We start from the raw sequence: 20,333 nt of genomic DNA, 5'->3' as shown, positions 1-20,333 counted from the left end.
AGAAGAACGATCTGCATTACGCACCAAGAAACGAAAAGCCCTATCCAATTGGCAATCTACACCCAACCAATCCTCTCTCAGCGAGTTCAAAGAAATCTCACGGACCTACAAAAATGCCATATTCAAAGCCAAACCCAAATCATTTAATCAGAGAATTACCAAAGCTAGCTCCAAATCTAGAGAAATATTCTCTATATTCAAAGCACTCACCACTCCCGAGTCCAGCCCTGACGAAATCATCAAGGATGAAGCATGGTGCACAGGCATCCAGACAGCCCTCCTTAATAAAGTGAAAACGCTCCAAGACAAAATAGCATCTCGACGCAAAGCACTCAACAGCCCCCTAGTGTCCCCCTCACTCCCCTCTCACAACCCTCTCCCGCAAATACCCCTCTTTGCCTTTAGAGAAGTTACTGAGCTTGAAGTCTCCGCCCTACTCAAAGTATCAAACCTTCCACATGCAAAGGGGACATATGCCCACCCACCATCATCAGAGAGTGCTCAGAAGCACTCACCCCCATCATCACAGCTTTCATCAATACCTCTTTCTCCTCAGGAACCGTACCTCAATGCCTAAAAGAAGCCTGGGTTCGCCCACCCTTAAAAAAACCCTCATTAGATCCTGCTGCCCCTAACAACTATCGCCCCATCACCACTGTCCCCTTCCTCCTCAAAATCCTAGACAAAGCCGCCCATAACCAAATACAGCAATACCTTGAAACCCATGCTATTCTAGGTAGAAGACAATCGGTATTCCGCAAAGGCCATGGAACCGAAACCGCCCTCCTAGATATAAAGAATCAAATCAGCAGTATAATGGACACAGACAAGCCTGCCCTCCTACTAGTCGATCTCTCCACAGCGTTTGACTTAGTCGACCATGGCATCCTCACATCTCACTTATTCAATGCTGCTCACTTCTCCCACGAAGCAACTACTTGGATCACCTCATTTCTAGAAGGTAGAGCCATGAAAGTGTACTCTGACCAGGCCAACGCTCCCCCAACCACCATAAACTGTGGAGTTCCACAAGGGCTATGCACCACACCAACCCTCTACAACCTCTTCACTAAACCCCTCTTTGACTTACTGGACTATCTCGGCATAGCCTACACAAACTATGCCGATGACACACAAGTCCTCCTCCCCCTCACAGGAGACTATATCCAGGACACAGAAGCGCTCCTCAACTTCTACACCACAATCCAAACTTGGATGGCTATCAATGGTCTCTGCCTTAACGGCGACAAAACAGAGATCATCATCCTGGCCCCCAGCAAAATATTATCCAAGCTCAGCCAAGACTACTCACACGTGTCTATTGACAACATTAACATACCTGCCGTGAAGACCCTAGGAGTCTATCTAGACGCTACACTCTAAATGACGAGACAAGTCAGCACCATCTCTTCCTCATCCGCACTGACCACTAAACTTATCCATGCCATAAAACCCTTCCTTACCACTCCCAACTGCCTCTGCATCGGTAGACTTGATTATTGCAAAGAATCAATTTAAAAATACTCACAATCACACACAAATGCATTAATCACACCGCTCCCTCCTACTTATCAGAAGCCATAATCAGGAAATCCTCCCTCCGGCCCATAAGAAGCCACCTTGATAACCAACTCCAAGTTCCGACCATTAGAAGAGCTAAAGCTGGAGGCATTGGCTTCCCACACATAGCACCCAAGCTCTGGAACGATCTCCCCAACTCTCTCAGAGCCGAACCCTCTCTGCACTCCTTTCGCAAATCCCTCAAAACTACTCTCTTTACATAATCTTTCCCCACCCTCCGCCGCTGATATGAACTGCACCTTAATGCTCCATGCCTGTACTGCTAGCTTATGTATCTAAAATTGCTAGTGTAAAACAAAAACATGGCTTGTAATCATCATCTTACCTATTTGTGCAACTTCTTGTTGTATCAACCTTGCTTTTTGTAACCAGACAATATTCTACATGTAACAGTGCCACGATGCCCACAGGCTGATTGTGCGCTTTAAAAAATGTGAATAAATAAATAAATTAAATAAATACAAATCCCAGGTAACATATTATATATATATTATTCACAGAAGCATTTTATAATGGCACACCCCCCTTCGAAAACACTCTCTGAATCAGGTCATCAAAGCTTGAAATGGTTTATGCTTAAGAACATCAGGACAAAAGTAAACAAGGTGTCATGACTAACCCGGCAGCAGCTTCTCGAACCGGATTGCTGGAAAAAGATCCCCTGCGCCCACTCGACTAAGAGATATGGAACTGCCTATTAGTGGCTGTCACTCCATCAGTAATTTTTCTTTCAAATCCTTTGGCTGATCAGACTATCACTAATGGCAGGGGGTCACCAGAAGTCCCTGTTTTGCCAGTATTGTCCCAGCATTGGCTAGTCTCTCCATTGTCCCGAGAGCTTTTTCATTTAAAAAAACGATCTCAGTTTTGGAGAGATAGTCAAGTGCTGCTGCAGATCATCTACATAAGACTTTAATTGCTATACTCCAAACATATGTTATATGAGTTTGAGCGTAGGGCCCTTTGGAGAACACGCATGCAATGGATGGGGATGCAGAATAACTGTGACACCAAATAAACAAACCAACTCAGGAAGATGGCAAAGTTTACTGTTTTAATATCAATTGTCTAAAACAGAGAGTTCCAGCTGACATCAATGGATGTTTGCTCGAGCTCTCGCACATTTCACATCAAAACACATTTATTTACTAAAAATGTATCATATGTGATGTCATACTACGTGGCAAATGAGAAAAACCTATGATGATAGGCTCAAGGGGAACATTTAAGTATACTTTCTATAAGGGGTGGGTTTGTGATTGGATGTCTACTGTCAGGTGGACAATTTATGCCTACCCCTAAAACATGTCATCTTCAACACTATTAAGTACACGGTATATCATTGGCTCTCAAACTATAAGGCCCTTCATTATACGGCCCTCTATAATTGGTTGGCCCGCTCGTGCCATGTCTAGAACATACGGCTCACTTAGCAGCATGTAATCTCAAACCAGGTGCCAGAAGGTGGACCTGACTTTACCTCCCCACCCAATTAGCCCATCATCTCTCATCACCCATGCCTTCTGCCATGAAGATTATCTTTGAACTTGGCCTTGCAGAGTATGCTCGTCTCTGGGAATATAATGGACTGCGAGCACGCACTATCATTGTTCTAGGTCTCCAAGCTCAACTATATTTTCATCCTTGGCTCACGTGACTGGAGACTACGATTTGGTCCATTTTGCAGCATTTAAATGTCTAAAATGAATAAAACTTGGCACGCTTGGTGTTCTTTCTTTGCACCTTAACAAGGGATGATTCAGCTTCTCACGTTCACCGCCTTCAAGAATGAATAACCGGTCTGGGCTGCCTTCAGCTTTGGTACCAGGCCAGACAGCCTCACCATTCATGTCCACGATCTCAGCTAATTCTTGCTGCATTACAGTTCTCGGCCTTTCCTCTTCATGGGTCCGGGCTTACTAAAATCATGACACTGATGTCCAGTTTCTATAAAATGGCGGCTTTGCCTACAGTCTATTCACTACATATGGCCAGCTTCTATGATCACTTAGTCTACTTGCGTTACAGCATCTGTACAGTTATTGAACGGCTTGCATTTTCTGCAGTGCGTCACACACATGCAATCTTCTTTTCGCAAATGAAAATGTACTCGATTCTTAACTTTGTCATCAGTTTCTATAAGGTCCATGCATCCTCTTCAGCCAATATTCTAAGGGCGTTACGCTTTACGCTCGTCTTTTGTGATATCACCAGCTCCTCTTTCGCTCTTTTTCATATTCCTTCGGGAGTTCCTCCCTCAGATTGTCATCTCTTCGGGAATACATTTGATAGGGTTTTCTCAGGGGCTACCTTCTTTCAAATATTCTTCGGGCTATGGTCACAACCGCTGGTGTCAAGCATGGTACGATCTCAGGCTTACAACACACAGGAGGTAGGGGGGCAGGACTTTCTGCAGAGGCATGCAGCTGCTCCTCTACAAGTTCCAATCACCAAAATCGCTGGGTGCGTTCAAACAACCGACCTTTCTGTGTACAGTGGTGTTCACTAAGTATTGTGCCACAGAGACTGCTTAGGAGCTGGTTTCATAATAGCATGCTTACGCACCACTACACCCTCACAATCTAAATCCTCCCTAAACCCCCCCATTCCCTTGGCCCAGCCCCTGCCACAGACTGTGCCATTATTATATTTTGAAAATCGGGTCACACTACATTCAGCATAAGTCTCAACTTCCACCTAGAAGGCACCTCCCAGGTGGTCAAGAACTTTGCGGTCGCTTCAGCGTTACATGTAGTGTTATGATTTTCAGCAGTCTTTTCATTGCTAGAGCAAAAAGCTCCACCTTGTAATCAGTTTAGAACGGAACCGGGGCCGGCGTTGGGGTTGGTTTGCAGCAGAGTTTAGACTTGAATCTGGCAAGAAACATAGTTAGATAGTTAACGTCCCAGGTGAATATTTCAATCCCCCCACAACCTACAGTGGAACAATTACATGTTGCCAATAACAAAATTTCTATGTGTAGGTCTGTCATGCAGAATGCAGTGTTGTACCTACTGTAGCTGAAAGCGTCCTTTATACATAACTCTCTTTTTTAATTGGTCAGGATGGCCATCTCACGAACACATCATGCCACTATTTTGGCTTTCATTAATCTAGGAGGTGCACAAGATGCAGCCTTCCGAGAGGCTATCATTTCACCTCTAGGTGTATCCTTTTCAATCCATGGGTCTAGAAGCTCTGTCCAGAGCAGATCAATAACCTTTCAAGGGCATAGGTATCCGGGCACCTGTAGTTCCTGCGGTATTGGTGGATTCGAGGTTGAGTGCTGGCCTGGTGTACCCTTAATCGATTGGGAGCCAGAGAGCGAACCTGGTGAATGCCTAAATCAACCAGGCTTGAACCGCTCGACCAACGCTATTTTTCTAAGTATACAGTAGACGGTCGCAAGTGTATTTTTAGTTGTTCGTGTCCTGCAATTTTTTTCGGGTCAGTTTACAGTATTTCAGTGTTTCATTCTGTGTTTTTTAAATCCAAATGTTTATTCACACAAACCTATTTGAAATATACTCCTGCAACCTGACAGGATATAAAGATATAACCCTGGATCCTTTCTATTGAATGTGTTCAGCATACAGTGCATTTAATGTTTCTATGTCATACTGTCGAATATTAAAGGCCGTAAACAGAAAATGCTGTTTTGTTTCTACCGATTTGGTGCGACCGTGGCCTTTAATATTCGTCCAATATCTCTTTTCAACCTTTTACTGCTGGGAGGTGCACTATTCAGACCATCTATCAAGGGTACTTTGAGTTGCCCCCACATCCATGCTTCAGGCTGATTTCCTTTGGGATGTAGAGACAAAGAGGAATTTGCACCTCCAAAGATACAAAGTTGTGTCAAACAGTATTTCACTGTGTTTTTTTAATGTCCAAATGTTTATTCAGACAGAGATATTCGCATTCAACTCCTGCAACCTGACAAGATGCATGTATATAAACAAGGGCCTCTATACCAGTGAATGTGTTCATTACACAGCACATTTAATACCTAAACTGATGAAGCAGGTGAGTACTATTGCCCAACGGTATGGGTTTAAGCAAGTGCTTAATGTGCTGTGTGACGTACAAGTTGTTTGAAGGACCCATCATGCTGGTAGGCCTGTGGCTAGGAGCATAATTGGTTATAATAATAATTGGTTATTTATAACGCGCTTAATACTCAGAGGTTTCGAAGCGCGGACCCTGGGATCGAACCTGTGTTGCTCAGCGTCGTCTAGCTTCCAAGAGGAGCGTGTTGCCCTTGAGCTATCTGTTGTATAGTGCTTGGAGTGAATGCAGGTGCATGATGATGGTATGTTGAGAGAATGTTGGTGTGCCTGAGAGAATGGTTAGGTGGGAATGCTGTCGTGAAGGTTCCAGGAGCTAGCAGTTGGCGCACCCTAGCCTGGGTGATGGGACCCAGTGATTCACTGTAACATCTTAAGCTGTAACTAGAATAAAGCTTACCTGAGGAACCTAGGAATCTGCTTTCCTACACTATCCTGGTGACATCCACAAATAATAACAGACAATGGCCGTCTTCTCAAATATTCAAAAACCATGACCCTGTAAGGGCTTAATTTGTGGCTGTATTCAGGGTCGGATTGGCCCATCTGCCATTCGGGCCGTGGCTAGGCCGAAATCATATGTAGTCCATGGGGGCCGGTTTTTGGCCATGCTTGGGCCGGTTTGAAAAAAATAATTAAACAAATTTTGATTTTTTTTTTACAAAAATTTGAAACCAACAAAGCACCCGCAACAGCATAATTCATCAAAGCAAGGTAACAAGTTACCTTGCTTTGATGATTGATTTGCATGCATGATGTGTGAATCATAAATTATGATGCATACATCATTCACATGCTGCCGAGCAAGCGGCCAACTTTGCACCAGACCTGCAGATGAACTTAACTGGTTTGCTGTTAAATCTCAGTTGCCAGTTTAATGGTATCCACTACAGAATAATTGCTCATTTTCCTATAACCAATATGATAGCTCAGTGGGTTGAGCACTCGCTGCTGCGATGTGGGTGTAATCTGCAGGTTGCAGGTTTGAATCCGAGCAAGGTCATCTCAGCCTTTCATCCTTCTGAGGTCGATAAATTAGTACCAACACAGGTTGCGTGATATTGTGTGCATGCTTGTTCTATAAAAAAGAGCTTAAGTGTAAGTGTTATACAATAACATATTATCATTTGGCCTTGGAGGTCTGCTTGCAATCACAGCAATTTGACAATATGGATCTATACACAAATAGATTAATGATAAACATGATGATCCATTCTTGTATGAAATGTATATTACATTAGTGAAATCATAACCATATTTTTCGTAGTGTACTTAAGAACAATGCTATTTGATGCCACTTCCTGTTTTGTCAACGGGTGAAAAGTCGTGTTTCATCACTTCCCAGGATGTCACTTTCGGGTGAAGTCAAATGACATCACTTGCAGTGATGTCATCAGAGGTCAAGGGTCGTAAGGCCAGGGGTGGCCCACTTTTTTGAGGCGAGGGGTGGGCCACTTTTTCTTGGGTGTCCGAGCCTATTTCTTTTCCCAGTCTAACCCTAGCTGCATTACTGTGTGTCATGTTTTTCCCATCCTCAAAAGTGTACATTTTTTGGGCACTGAATCACTTTCATATGGGGTTCCAGAACTGTTTGTAGCGTTGTGTTTCCGGGATTTCCCACTTGGGAGAATACATGGCATCAACATGCTGTGTCTTGGTTTTTCTTAACACCACGTACTTGGCTGCAAGCACTTATGAGTTTGGCAAGTTCAGGAAAAAAGCCTGACACTGTCTCCCCAGTCCATATACCAGGATCATTTTCCATGGACTGCACAGAGAGAAGCAGCATTTTTGCGGCCTGAGAAACAATATGCGCCCAGTAGCTGAGAGTGGTCATGCAAGAACTAGAGAAGGGATATCAGCACCCATCCCACTATCCTTACCTGCACACCTTTTAGCTGTCATGCTCTATTCGTCTGCTCGACACCTTGCCCATGAATTCAACCATAGCGCAGTATTGCCTCTTTTCCATGCCTTCAACCTCAGCACCTGCCCTCAACTCGCCCATCTCAAAGGCTGTGAACACAATGCAAGAGGGTAGAGACAGTATCAGCAATGGGACACAATTAACACTAAAACAACAAAGAAAAAGAGGGAAAAGAGGGGAATACAAGAAACAGACATAACTCTGAAGGCCGCTCCCTTTGCCAAGTCAACCAAATATATCCAATTGATTATGAGTAAGTTGCGTCATATAATTTAAATTAAACACATTTAGGGATCTGGCCCAAACAGTAGGACACATTCAAATAAAGAAGTGCTTTAAAAAAATACCTTGGAATAATGGAAAAGTGCAACACTGTTTGTAGAGAGGGGATATAAACAGCATTAGCGATCAAGTGGTTCCTCAGTTCACTGCCTACTAGGGCAGACCTCCAGAAGCACCCCATTGCATAGAAAAATCCCTTCAGCTCCCAAGCTAGCAGGCTAACTGCTTCCAGTTAATTATTAGTCGTTTTAAGTTAATTCACACATCTTATTCAAAAATTGATTTAATTGCAAGGCATTAAAAAAGCAGGAATGGAAGGAGAGATATGCACTCGGCTCCCAGGCTATTCTTTTTTGGGAAACAAACACTCATCCCCTTAAGCTACAGCAGGAAAGCTGTGACCGCCATATCTCCCCAAGCCTACATACTGGAAAGCACAGCACCTTGCCATACAACACCATGCACTCTGGGAAACCTTGCTCATGGGCAGTGAGTTTTCTGTCCAGCAGAGTGTAGAGAGGTTACTACTTTCTCTTTAGGCCTATCAGCTACTTTCTCTTTAGGCCAATCAGCGATGGGGAGGAAAAGAGATACATTCCCAGGAAATGCTCACTAAGTCAGATGGTCTTGTATTGTGGCATAGGGTGCATTGTGTCAGTGGACTTTATAAATGCCGATGACAAGTACTGCTGAGAATGTAGAGAAACCCCCCAACACTCACACCAGAAAAAATACAACTCACTAGGGAAAAAGGCCCAGCACACCTCCTGGTAGGAGAACAAGGTTTATTTCCACAAAAATAGAGTTGCACCAGCAAAGCACTCTGCTGCCACGGAACGTTCTGGCAGAATTAGTACATGTGACGGATTAAAAAGGCACACAGCGTCATCAGTGACATAGGTTACATAAGGTACGAATCTAAGTGGCTGGTTGGCGCGACCCTATACATAGGCTACCTGCTCCATAAGGCATGGCAGGCCATTGGTCCCAGTGCTGTCTGTCCATCTTCTACAAGGTGGGCTTCTCCTTGAATGTCATCAAGCATGAGGCTACAGTTCATTGCTCATTATGTGACTAAAAACAATACAGTCTTTATCTCTAGCCTAGTGTGCACCTGGTACGTACTGCAGGCAAGGGCTAAGCTGATACTTCGAGGTCTTTGTAACTGACAAACCCTAACTCGATTCCAGACATGTCGGAGCCCTTCCAAAGCTCTCCACCCTCATTTTAGGTTTGTTGTTTTGCCCGTCCCGGAACCTCGCAGCACAAATCATGTGACCCATGATGAAGGCAGCCTGTCCCTGCTTTTTGATCTTTTCTGATCGATTGGGGGGATCTAACAGTTTTATAGTCGGGGGTCTGTGACCGACTGGTACTTTGGAATGCTGGGGTCTTGGAACAGGGGCAGCTGGGCGCTATTACTTAGAGCTGGGAAGGGGAAGATCAGAGGGGTGTGCTCTCTTTCTCGTGGGATCGTTTTTCACAGGAAGCTCTCAACCCCCTCGTGGCCTTGCAGGGCGCATGCTTCCGAGGATACAAAATGCTAGCAACACAAGACAATGAAAGGTCTATGAATCTTTGCAACTCTGGACGTTCTAACCAGTGCCCATGACACAACCTACTCTCGCATGCATACTCTTATTTCCATGTTTGTGGCCTAGGCCTACAGTCCCAGCTGCACTGCAATGTTAAGCCTCAATTTCAATATGGCTGTTATTACCTACAAGGGCGTCTGATTCCCAGTGTGTTCTAAACCCACAACATGTACTACCCTCCCCACACGAAAGCCCCTGCTCTCAACCTCCTGCTGCCTTAACCCTCACCGAGCCCCTATCGTATACTTCCAGACCTTTGCCTCATCTGAACCTGCTTGGGGGTCTGGGACGATCGTCCCCCCTTCCCAACATTCCCCCCTTTCGTTAATACTAAATTAACACACTCCCATGTGAGCTTTTGGTCCTCCTTCCCCATTCTTTCCCATTCCAATCTTTCGACTTCCAAGTATGGCGGTGACCCTTCCTTTGGTACCCATGCAAAAGATCACCAACATGAACATGATCACAGGAAACAGTAGCTTCACAATCCCCCCCATCCAGGATGGTGCCCAAGAAAAAAGGTTGTTGAACCAGTCACTCCTCTGTATGCCAGCTTCTATTTGCATGTTGCTGCCAAGGGTGTGTGGGGCCCCTATTATATTGTATCGTTAGGAGGTACACAGGTGCAACAGGAATGGACAATTTTTCCACAGATCCCTCCTTATATGCAATGAGGAGGCCCAGCACATAACGGTTCTGCAACATCATCCCCCGGATTGCACGCCTCTCCATCTTGATCATGTTTAGGCCTTGCTCAGTATCATTGGCCAACTGGATCACTTCCCAACACACAATCTAAAGGCATTTGGCATTCGCTGCGGTTTGCACTCCTGGTAACAGTAACGATGAAAACAACTTTTTTCCTTGCTGTATAGTTGATATTTATCTGTTTTCTTTTTGCTCCAGTAACTGTGAGGAATCTTGAGATACATAATTGGACCTTCTCATTCTCTGCAATTAAATTTCTGTCTCTGTGTTTGGCAGGATGTGGAAATATAGGCCGCTGTGGCAGCAATGTGGTGGGGGCATCAGACACTGGTGTTGGTGTTGGGGCCGACAAGCCACGTGGTCCCACTATCAAGTGTTCTTCAGAGACCACCAGGAGTGCTGAGTGCTGAGTGCAATGAGGCCAATGAGCAGGTGGCTCTCTATGATGGCGGGACGTGCAGAAATGCCTGCTAGCCACACGCCCAATAGTTATCCATCACGGCTGCTGTCCCTTTCTTGAGGTCTGGGATGTATAATGTCTTATTAGACCTGCTGTTTGTTCCCACAAAGACGCTCCCTTGGTTATAAAAACACAGTTCATATTCTTCCTGCTTTTGCATCTTGACTGGTTTGTCCACTACCTCTACCCATGTGAGTTTTGCCACATGCTCACATACCCACTGCATAATGCATTCACTTTTTGGATCACTTCTTTTCTGAATCCTATAAGTCCTCCAGCCATACAGCTCATTGTAGATTCTTACCATCTACTTGCTACGAACTTCAGGCCTTCCAGCTTTAGGCACAGTCTTTGCAAGCACTGCACACTTTTGTGGGTTGGGAACATTGCAGTGGATTAGGATCCATTATTTCGAGTCGCACGCTTCCTACCTGGAAAGTGCTTCACAATCTGCACATGGTCAGTAAACATTAAGCATCCAAAATCAGAGTTTCCTATGGCATTAATACATTGGGGGCTCCCGATGCATATGCTATCAAGGAACACACATAACAGCTTCCATTAACCTTCTTTTTCCCCACTGAGCTCATGTCTGCATAACCAACTATTACTTAACTCTGGATGGTGCAGATTTTCTATTGTATCTAACCCAAGTCCTTGGTACTGACCACACTTGGCCCTTCTAACCTTTCTTTTAAAACATTTAAAATCAGTAGCATGTGGGACACTAGGAGAGAAGCTAACATTTGCAATTATGTCAGAAAAAAACATTAGGAAATAATGCCAACATTAGTACGTTTGCAAATGTGTCCATGTTTTGCTGGTGACAGATGTATCACTAGTAGTTGCATTAGGCTTTGTATCAAGGTCAACGGCCGCAGTATTATTAATTTCAATCACTTTGTTAGAGAAAGATATATTTACAGCATTGTTATATGTTAAGGAACCATTAGTTAAGGAACTATTAGTAATGTTTGCATATCTCATTCCCTTTTATAGGACCACCCCATATAAAATGACACCCTAAATATATAGCTAATCCAAACATAGAAATTACAAATAGACCAGCTTTACAATGTATAACACAGATATACGTACAGGAGAACACTTTTATGAGTGAGTATTCTCGAAAGCGAGAATGTTGCTTGTCATAAATGGAATGGTTGAAACCAAGTTCATCCATTGTAAAGTAGAAGAGAGAGAGAGAGAGAGAGAGAGAGAGAGAGAGAGAGAGAGAAAGAGAGAGAGAGAAAGCTTTTGTGCAAATAATGCATGGCAGCATATTTGTTTATCGCAGAGGTAGATCAGCTGCACGAGGTGCTGCTGCACGTATTTATTCAGAACCCAAATATTTTGTGAGACAGTTTGCGTGGCCGGTCTTGCCACTTTAGTTATTTACTGTACGTGGTTAGGGGGTGGGGTCTCGGGTGCTTTGTGAACATCATCCAAATGCCCCTAATATCTCAGCTCTCAAACCTTCACAGCAAGGGGAGTAGCATAGATGACTTCAAATGGGCCGTTATATGTAGGCTCACTCCACTGGCAGACCCAGTTCCTTATGTACACAAGGGGCCTCATTAGGAGGCTGGCGGCCGCGGAATGAAAGGTGCCAGTCCCGTCATTCCGGGCCGCCACATTACGAGGTCTGCAGTGGGTCCCGCTCTGGATGCCTGGCCAGACCAGACGTGCAGAGCGGGACCCGCAAGCAATCCAGGTTGCTAACAACAGGCCCGTCATTAACAGGCCCATTGCTAGCATCCTCCCCATTCCCATTAGCCCTATAGGGACTCAAATGGGAATGGGGACGTACAGGGTCCAGGTCCCGTGAAAGGGAATTACCGGGCCCTCCAAGTCGGAATGGCCCGGTAAGTCCCCCTTTGCGGGACTCGGACCGGAGTTTGGGGGTAGCTATGTCGCTAAAAACGGCATGGCTACCTCCAAACTCGTAATGAGACCCAAGGTCTTTTGTGAATATCTGGAGAGGAGGAGATGTTGCTGGTGTGTCAGATGCAGTGCTGGTCAGGTCTTGGGTCCTTGGTGGCACTATCTGTTGAGAGAACCATTTTATGGCTTTTGTTAGAGCCAATAGATAGCTTTTAAATTCAGCACCCAACACGGACACAGCCCTGTAAGCATCAGATGCTCTCCTGTTGGGGGATAGGGGCATGTGCACCCGCCGCCCTGTTACCACCTCATGGGGCAACAAATGGTGATCTTTACAGGGTTGTCTGTGCATGTTAAATAGGGCAAGGGGCAAGCAGTGCACCCAATTATCTTTTAACGTGGTGCAGAGCTTGGACAAGTTGCTTATTAATACCCCCTCAATCATCTCTCCACAACCCTGTTGGCCTGGTGTGGTAAATTGTGCACATGTGATACTTGATGCCCAGTAATGCTGTTATCTCCTTCAAAATCTCATTGAAAAAGCTTGTGCCATTATCAGATCTTATTACATCACACATGCCCCAGCGAGGGAAAACCTCTTTGACCAAAAACGTAGCTGCGCATTTAGCATCTGGATGTGCACAAGGAACAGCCTCCACTCACTGTGAAAAAGGACACACAACCACTATTAGATAACGGGATCCATGACACCTTTCCCCCATGTCTGTGTAGTCGATGTGTAATTTGCAAAATGGGCCAGTAGGGTGGAGTAGGACACCTCTGATTGTCTGTAGGGTAAGACCAGTGCTGTATGTTGGATACATCGTACAGTTTTTAGTTACTGCCTCCTGCAGATTGGGGACAAACCAGTCCTCCTGTACATCTGCAGCAATAAGTTATTTTGACACGTGGGATAGATGGTGCAGGTGGTCGACTGTGACCAGCAGCAATTCACGTGGCATGACCGATTTGCTTGATATCTCCTGTTGCCACAATAAGTCTGTAGGGGAGCGCTTGCATCCCCTTTTCAACCATAGATTCTTTTCTTCCTGTGGGACCCGGCTCTGCAACTCAACCAGTTGTGCAATTGGTAAAGAATTATAGGAGTCTGGCAGCTGTTCCCTACTCTGTGCCACCAATGGATAATCAGACACATTTGGCACAGGGAAATATGCTGCTTGCTTGGCCGCCACGTTACTGAGTGAGACCTTGTCGGTGTCATTAGTATGAACGGTGTATTTCATCACTGCGGTCAAGGGGGGCTGGGACAGCACGTCAATCAGTTTGGCTAACAGTGCTGCATGCTGTACCGGAGATCCATCAGCCCTCCTAAATCCCCTCCTGGTCTCGTGGCACCCATGAGACGCTATAAGTGCTTCAATGAGTGCTGTAAGTTCTGCTGCTTGAGTCGAATAGTGCATGGGTAAACTCTTTTGCACCATTACATCATAGACCCCATCTACTAGGTGGACCACTGCTACCCCAGTATGCCTCAAACCAGTTCCCTGGTCGATAGTGCTGATCCATCAACGAAAAGTACCTCCCCCCTTTAAGTGGTCTGTCCCTCACCTTAGGGATGTCATCTTCCTCACCTTCAAATGTCACACAATAATGTCTTTTGAGGTCTTTGTCCGTGCACGGTTCTGTCAAAAAGGTGGCAGGATTGCCTGTTTTGCACCTCACTATATGTATGTTTAGGCTGGACAGTATGATTTCATATGCGGATGGCCGCTGTGTGGTCAAAGTTGACTTAGATCGTTCAAGAATGGCAAATACTGCATGCTCCACATACAGTGTTACGGAACACCCCATTACAATTGTGGAGCTTTTCTCAATTGCAAATGCAGCTGCAGCAAGCGCTGGTTCGCATGGAAACTGGCCTTGCACACACTGAATATAGCAATCCACTTTAGTATGCTAATGGCTTGTGACCCATCGTGCTCTTCTGTGTAAGCACCACAATCATCAGTCAGCCATTGGAATGAGAAAACAGAGAAAACACGTGTGTGTAATCAGGGGTGGCTAGCACTGGGGCAATGGAAATTACCTCTTCCACGTCATTGAAGCTGGTGAGCATGTCCTCTGTCCATGCAAGCTTGCGGTCATTCTTTTGAGCCTCTTTGAGGCCCTGCAACAGGGGCCTGGTGTAAGCCGCATAATCTAAAATCCAGGCTCTGCAATAATTGCATAAATCTAGAACATTTTGCATTTCCTTAACAGTCTTAGGCTGCGGAGTGCTGCACACTGAAGCTGCGTGATCGGGTTGTATTTTCTTCCCGTGGACAGATATCAATTGGCCAAAATAGAGCACTTCCTGAGGCAACATTGCAGTGTTCACCTTATCTACCTTGTAACCCTTGTATGCTAGCATCTGCAAAAGGGTGACAGAGTCCTTCCTGCATTGTTACTCACTCTCACTAGACACCAGCAGATCATCAACAAACTGAATGATGGTACTGGGCACCTGAATAGTACCGAAATCAGCATGTAATATTCTGTTGAAAATACTGGGCGACTCACAATACCCCCGAGGCAATCTCATGTACTCAAAGCGCATCCCTCTGTGTGTAAGCGTGGTGAGGTACTGTGAGGCGGGATGCAATTGTATGGAAAAGAAGATGTTCTTTAGATCCACCACTGTAAAGTGTGTTGCATTTTCAGGGATGCTACACAGAATTGTTGTATGGAACTACAGGAAATGATGCCTGTACAATGTCATTCAGAGGGTGGAGACCCGGTATCTTTCTCCAACTACTACCTTTTGCCTTTTTTCATCAGATAGAGAGCCATAATGTACAGGAAGGTGGAAAGTACAATTAACCCCTGATTCGGGAGTGCAAAAATGGTGTCTTGTATTCCCTCCTCCGCCTCTTTGGACAGTGGGTACTGTTTAGCTCAGGGTGGCACTGCGCCTGGCTTGAGTGTTATTCGTACTGGCGCCACCCCCTGCAAGAACCCTACATCGTGGGCATTTGTTGTCCATAGCCTTTCTGAGACCTGTTCTAAGCCTGTTTCAGTGAAGGCAGGGTGGTGCAGCCAGGGCCATCTAAGAACATTGCACTTTGCGATACTTTACCATAATGTCACAGGGAATACAGATTGCCAACACAATTCCTCCATCATCAACCCAGTCCCCAAACAATTCTGACACTTCCTTAAGGGGCACTGTTGGATCTCTACATACCTGAGTATGCCACTTGTACCCACCAGGGCCTGTCCCAACCACAAATATCCTTTTGGCTGACACAACCAGGCCCTGTAAATCTAGGGAGGGTATTGTCCCTGCCATGGGTTGGAAGATGAAATTAGATGGCACCTGCCAACACGCCTTACCGATCTGGGGCACCGCATCAAGTAAAACTGTGATCCCGTACACAAACATATCCAGATCCACCGGGATGCGACTAACCACCATCTCTCCATCCCTGGCCTGTATAATAACCATCACCCTCAAGGCGCACATGCCTGGGATGGCACAAATTACCCAATGATCTGTGAAGGAGATGGTCGTGTTCAATTTACTCAGCAAATGCCCGCCGCAACAAATTTATCGGAGATGATTCTGAGTACAATAAGGGAGCATGCACCACTTTCCCTCCTATTTTGATTACTACCTCTTCTTTATAGGAAACTGTGGCGACAACCCCAGAGAATCTTTGCGTGTTCAGAGTTTCACCTAATAATGGAAAGTTTCCCTCACTGCGTGTTCAGAGTTTCACCTAATAATGGAAAGTTTCCCTCACTGATGCATGATTTAGTGGCACCCATGTCAACTATAAAGATTAACTGTTTATTACCTATCTCAGCGTCCACCAAGGTTTTCTTGTCAGAGAGGGTAGTAATAGACAGGATTGGGCACGCAAGAGCTTTCTGTGGGCTGTCCTAATCAGGGTACGTATTAGTACCTGGGAATGTGAAAGGGTTGCCCCCTGTAACACTGACCCCTCGGTAAGGCGCTACTGTTCCATTTGGAACTGCATTGGTTGTTGACATTTTACCTTTGCACAGGATGTTCTGTTGGGTTGCTTGTGGTTGGGCATTAGGCAGGTGCTTGTGCCTGCATGTGTGGGGGTTTTGGTGGTAATTGGGTATATGCCTGGTGTATTTCATAGTGTATGGAAGTGTCCATCAGGGGTGGGAAGGAATATGGCCCCACTTCCCACAACTCCAACATTTCGAAGGCCCCATACTCACTCTGGGTCCCATCCCACCAAATCCCCTCCTTTGCCCTCTGCCCCCTAGAACCCCCCTTCTTTACCGGGGCTGACCTCCTTGTTGCCATCCAGAGTACTGATGATGAGGACCGCTGCCCCACTGCCCCGGTCCTCCTCCAGGCCAACACGCTGCTATCCTCACATCTGTGCGTGCTGCCACCTGCTCTGCCAAATCTGTCTGTGTATTTGCCATTACTGCTCCTTCAACTGCTATTTTAGCTCATTTCTTCTGCACCAGTCTCATTTCCTCAGCCTGCAGTTTCTGAGTCATTTCCCTTTCTTGCTCTTTGATCCTCTTACAAGGATATATAATTATAGTCTGAATTTCTGCTCACCCCTTCACCTCTATGCCCACTATCTGCTTGTGTGCTTTCTGAACTTTCTTGGGCAATCCCCTTTTAATGACAAAATATAAAAGAGGAACTAATTGGTCCAATTGGTCCCCCGTCTCCACTTGCCACATCTCCTGCACTATTAAAATGTACTGCACAAGGTCTTCATCATTCCCCATGGTATACTGCATTATGGACTGCAGGTCCGGTGTGTCAGGGTACGCCTGCCGCAGCACGTCCCACACTCATGCTCTGATATTGTTAAAGGGTGCCCCATCTTGGGCATCATCATTTAACTTCACTTCCAGATACTCTGCCTTAACCCACATATCCCCAACCTAATCTCCCACAATTGCAACAAACAAACATTTCATGTCTCCCACTGCCAAAGGAATCCCAGCTGTCTGCTTCTCAAATGCATATATCCACTTCCCAGTCCCAGCAGTGAGGGGCGTGAGGGTTTTAATCCAATTATTCTTGTCCATCTGAGCCCAGTGCACATAATGCTCCCTCCCCGGGCCTTCATGCAATAATGGCAGCAATGTGCCATGCCTAGCCTTGCTCTCTGTTTGTCACTTCCCTTTTTCCTTGCCACTGCTACCAGTCCAAATCAGCTCCTCAATCGCGGTCACCACAAGCTCTCCACTCTCGTTGAAACCTCTCGTGCCTCCCGTGCATCCCCTTACTCATCCTCAAATTCATCCACGGTGTCCCATTCTCCTTCCCTCAGGGCTCTATTTGCGTGCCTGTCCGACCTCACTGTCCCGTAACCTACACTCTCTGCCCCTCTATCACCACCATTGCCTTTCTCAACATGCACATCCTTTATTACAGTGCTGTCCAGCCTAAACGGAATGTCTCCTGCCCTCCACTCACCCAAACCACACCCCTGTTTGTTATTTCCTTCCTTCACTGCCCTCATTCGGGCCAACTCTGTTTGCATTGTCTCCAATGCTTCTTTTGATTCTGTCTGTGACTTGCCACAGCGTGGCATAATCGTGTTAGGTGCTGGGTGATATGGGGTGGTGCCGTGGTGGGTGAAGCCACGTATGTCGGGTTGGTGAATCCTGAAGTGGGTCGTGCTGCTAGTCGGTATAGAACCACTTGGGACGGGGGTGACTGTGTATCCTCTGGGGCAGTTGGCTGCACTAATCTTGTGGTTGGGATGCTACAATCCAGAGGTCTGTGCTCCTCACTGTCCTCACTGTCCTCTACCATCTTCGACAGCTCTAAAATCTCTTTTCTTTTCTGGAGATTTTTACCTTTGGATTTAGCAGTAAAAAACATACTCATGTGTTCCAATATCTCTCTACTATTCATACCTTGTTCAGGCCAGGGACGGGGCAATTCCTACTTGTGTCTCTGCCACCCACTGTTTGGGATATTTCTCTATCTTATCCTTATACAATGGCAATGCACTATACATGTTGTCCAACAGAGTCATTACACCCATACTGATGATTGTATTTGTAAACAAAACCTTTATTAATGTGCCACGCTCAATGCTGGAAATGTCACTACCAGTTCTCCATCCCCACCACTCAGTCGCCCCCTATTTGCATGCTCACCCCCACACACATGTCCCCACGCTGCACGCCCAACACCCGCTCCACTTCCCCAGGCCCTCCCTTGGCCTCCACCTACTTCACAATAATATTTCAACACAGCAAAACAAAAAACTAAAACAATAAGACAAAATAACAAGCACTATCTTGTCTCCTTCTCCCACCCAGAATATATTGGGCACAGGAATCCAAGCTCTCGAATTATACAGAGCTCCTACTTGTGTATCCCCTTATACAATAAAAATATGGTGCTACCTTATCCCCTTCCTCAGAAAGAATCCCACACTCCTGTTTTTCCTCCTTGTCATCCTCTCAATAATAATAATAATAATAATAATAATAATAATAATAATAATAAAAAATACAAAAACCGCCACAGCCTTTCACACTCTCCCTTCAAGCCCAAACATAATACGTTTCCCCACTCACTTAGCAACTGATGCTGGCTTGAACCATGGAAGGTGTTCTTCTGGTGTTCTTCTGGTTAAGTTTCGTGGAGACGTTTTATCTACAAGGCAATGCTGTAGGTACAGATTGAGCATGTGAAATATTGGTATCCCCTGTTAGGAGGCTGGGCATATGTTGTGTATATTTGTGAAAATAGCGATGTCAGTGGGAAATAGTATTGTGAGCTCTGTTTGTGGTCTGTTTTCTTCACTTATGCATTTTAGAGGTGATGTCACCAGTGAGGTTTCTGTATAAGACTTGAAGAGCACGAGGAGGTGCAACAGGTTTGCGGTGTTCTGAGGAGGTGCGTGAAGGCACATCTGTGAGAATAGTAGGTGTGCTCGAAAAGACAGAGGGTTGTAAAGGGGAGGTGCATGGAGCATTATCAGGATATTGATTGAGAGGGGGAGAGGCTCGCCAATTTGTAAAAAGAACTGTCAATTCATCATTTGAAAAAAAGTGTATATATTAAGTGACACCGGAAGTGTCAAAAGCCCCGAAAAAGTGGGAGCTTCTCCAAATATATGCAGCAACCATTATGTACACATATACAAGAGGTTTACATGGGGAAGAAATTGAGCCAACAAATGGCGATATTTTAATTATGGAACATGTTCCAGGATGACGGAGGGGATGGGCACAACATCAATGGATGTTGAACCAACAGGGGGCCCCGGGTGAAAAGCCCTCAGTCCCCGCTACCCCACTCCCCCTCCTGAACATTAGAACGTAGAGGCAACAGCAGGGGCACAAGGATTATATCCATCAAGGGAATTGAAAGCAGCGGCAGGGTACACAAACCCAATATTTGCACCTCCAGCATACAGCAGGCACAGGTACAGAAAATGCAGGAGGATAAAAGAGAGAGTGCAGCAAGATGCAATAGCGCATAAAGGAGAGCGACATGGCAACAGAGAGGAAACAGGAAGGACTGAAGAATATAGCATCGAATGAGTGGGTGGGAGCACAAATATTGCTTAAATTAGATGGGAAGACAGTGGTAGAAGCGGGAGGATCAACCAAGGAGCAATAGGTTGTAAGGACATTAGTGAAGCTAGGGAATGGGCAGACATAATGGAAGACGTAGACAGACGAGAGAAGGAGGAAATGGAAGAGCATGAGAGGGTACGAAGAGAAGAACAGAAAGGAGGAGCACAATAACGTGCACAACGAGAGATACAAAGGCAGCGAGAGCTTGAGGAAATGCCGAGGAAATGGGGGGACAAAGAGAGGGCAGAGAAAGAGGGAAAATAGGAAGTTGGTGATAGAAC

General features: G+C 45.6%; 1 long non-coding RNA gene across 1 annotated transcript in view; it reads right to left on the bottom strand.

Moving 5' to 3' along the window:
- Positions 1-20,333, bottom strand: part of LOC138503547 (uncharacterized) — a 386,624-nt gene that overhangs the window by 321,659 nt on the left and 44,632 nt on the right. Inside the window, exon 2 of the long non-coding RNA XR_011279660.1 lies at positions 7,532-7,664. This is a non-coding gene — a long non-coding RNA (uncharacterized lncRNA). The remainder of the gene's footprint in view (positions 1-7,531; positions 7,665-20,333) is intronic.

Source organism: Ambystoma mexicanum, chromosome 11, assembly GCF_040938575.1.
Source record: "Ambystoma mexicanum isolate Mex_15411 chromosome 11, UKY_AmexF1_1, whole genome shotgun sequence".
Classification (NCBI taxonomy): domain Eukaryota; kingdom Metazoa; phylum Chordata; class Amphibia; order Caudata; family Ambystomatidae; genus Ambystoma; species Ambystoma mexicanum.
Note: the sequence above shows the minus strand (reverse complement) of the source record. Positions and strands in the feature narration are given on the sequence as shown.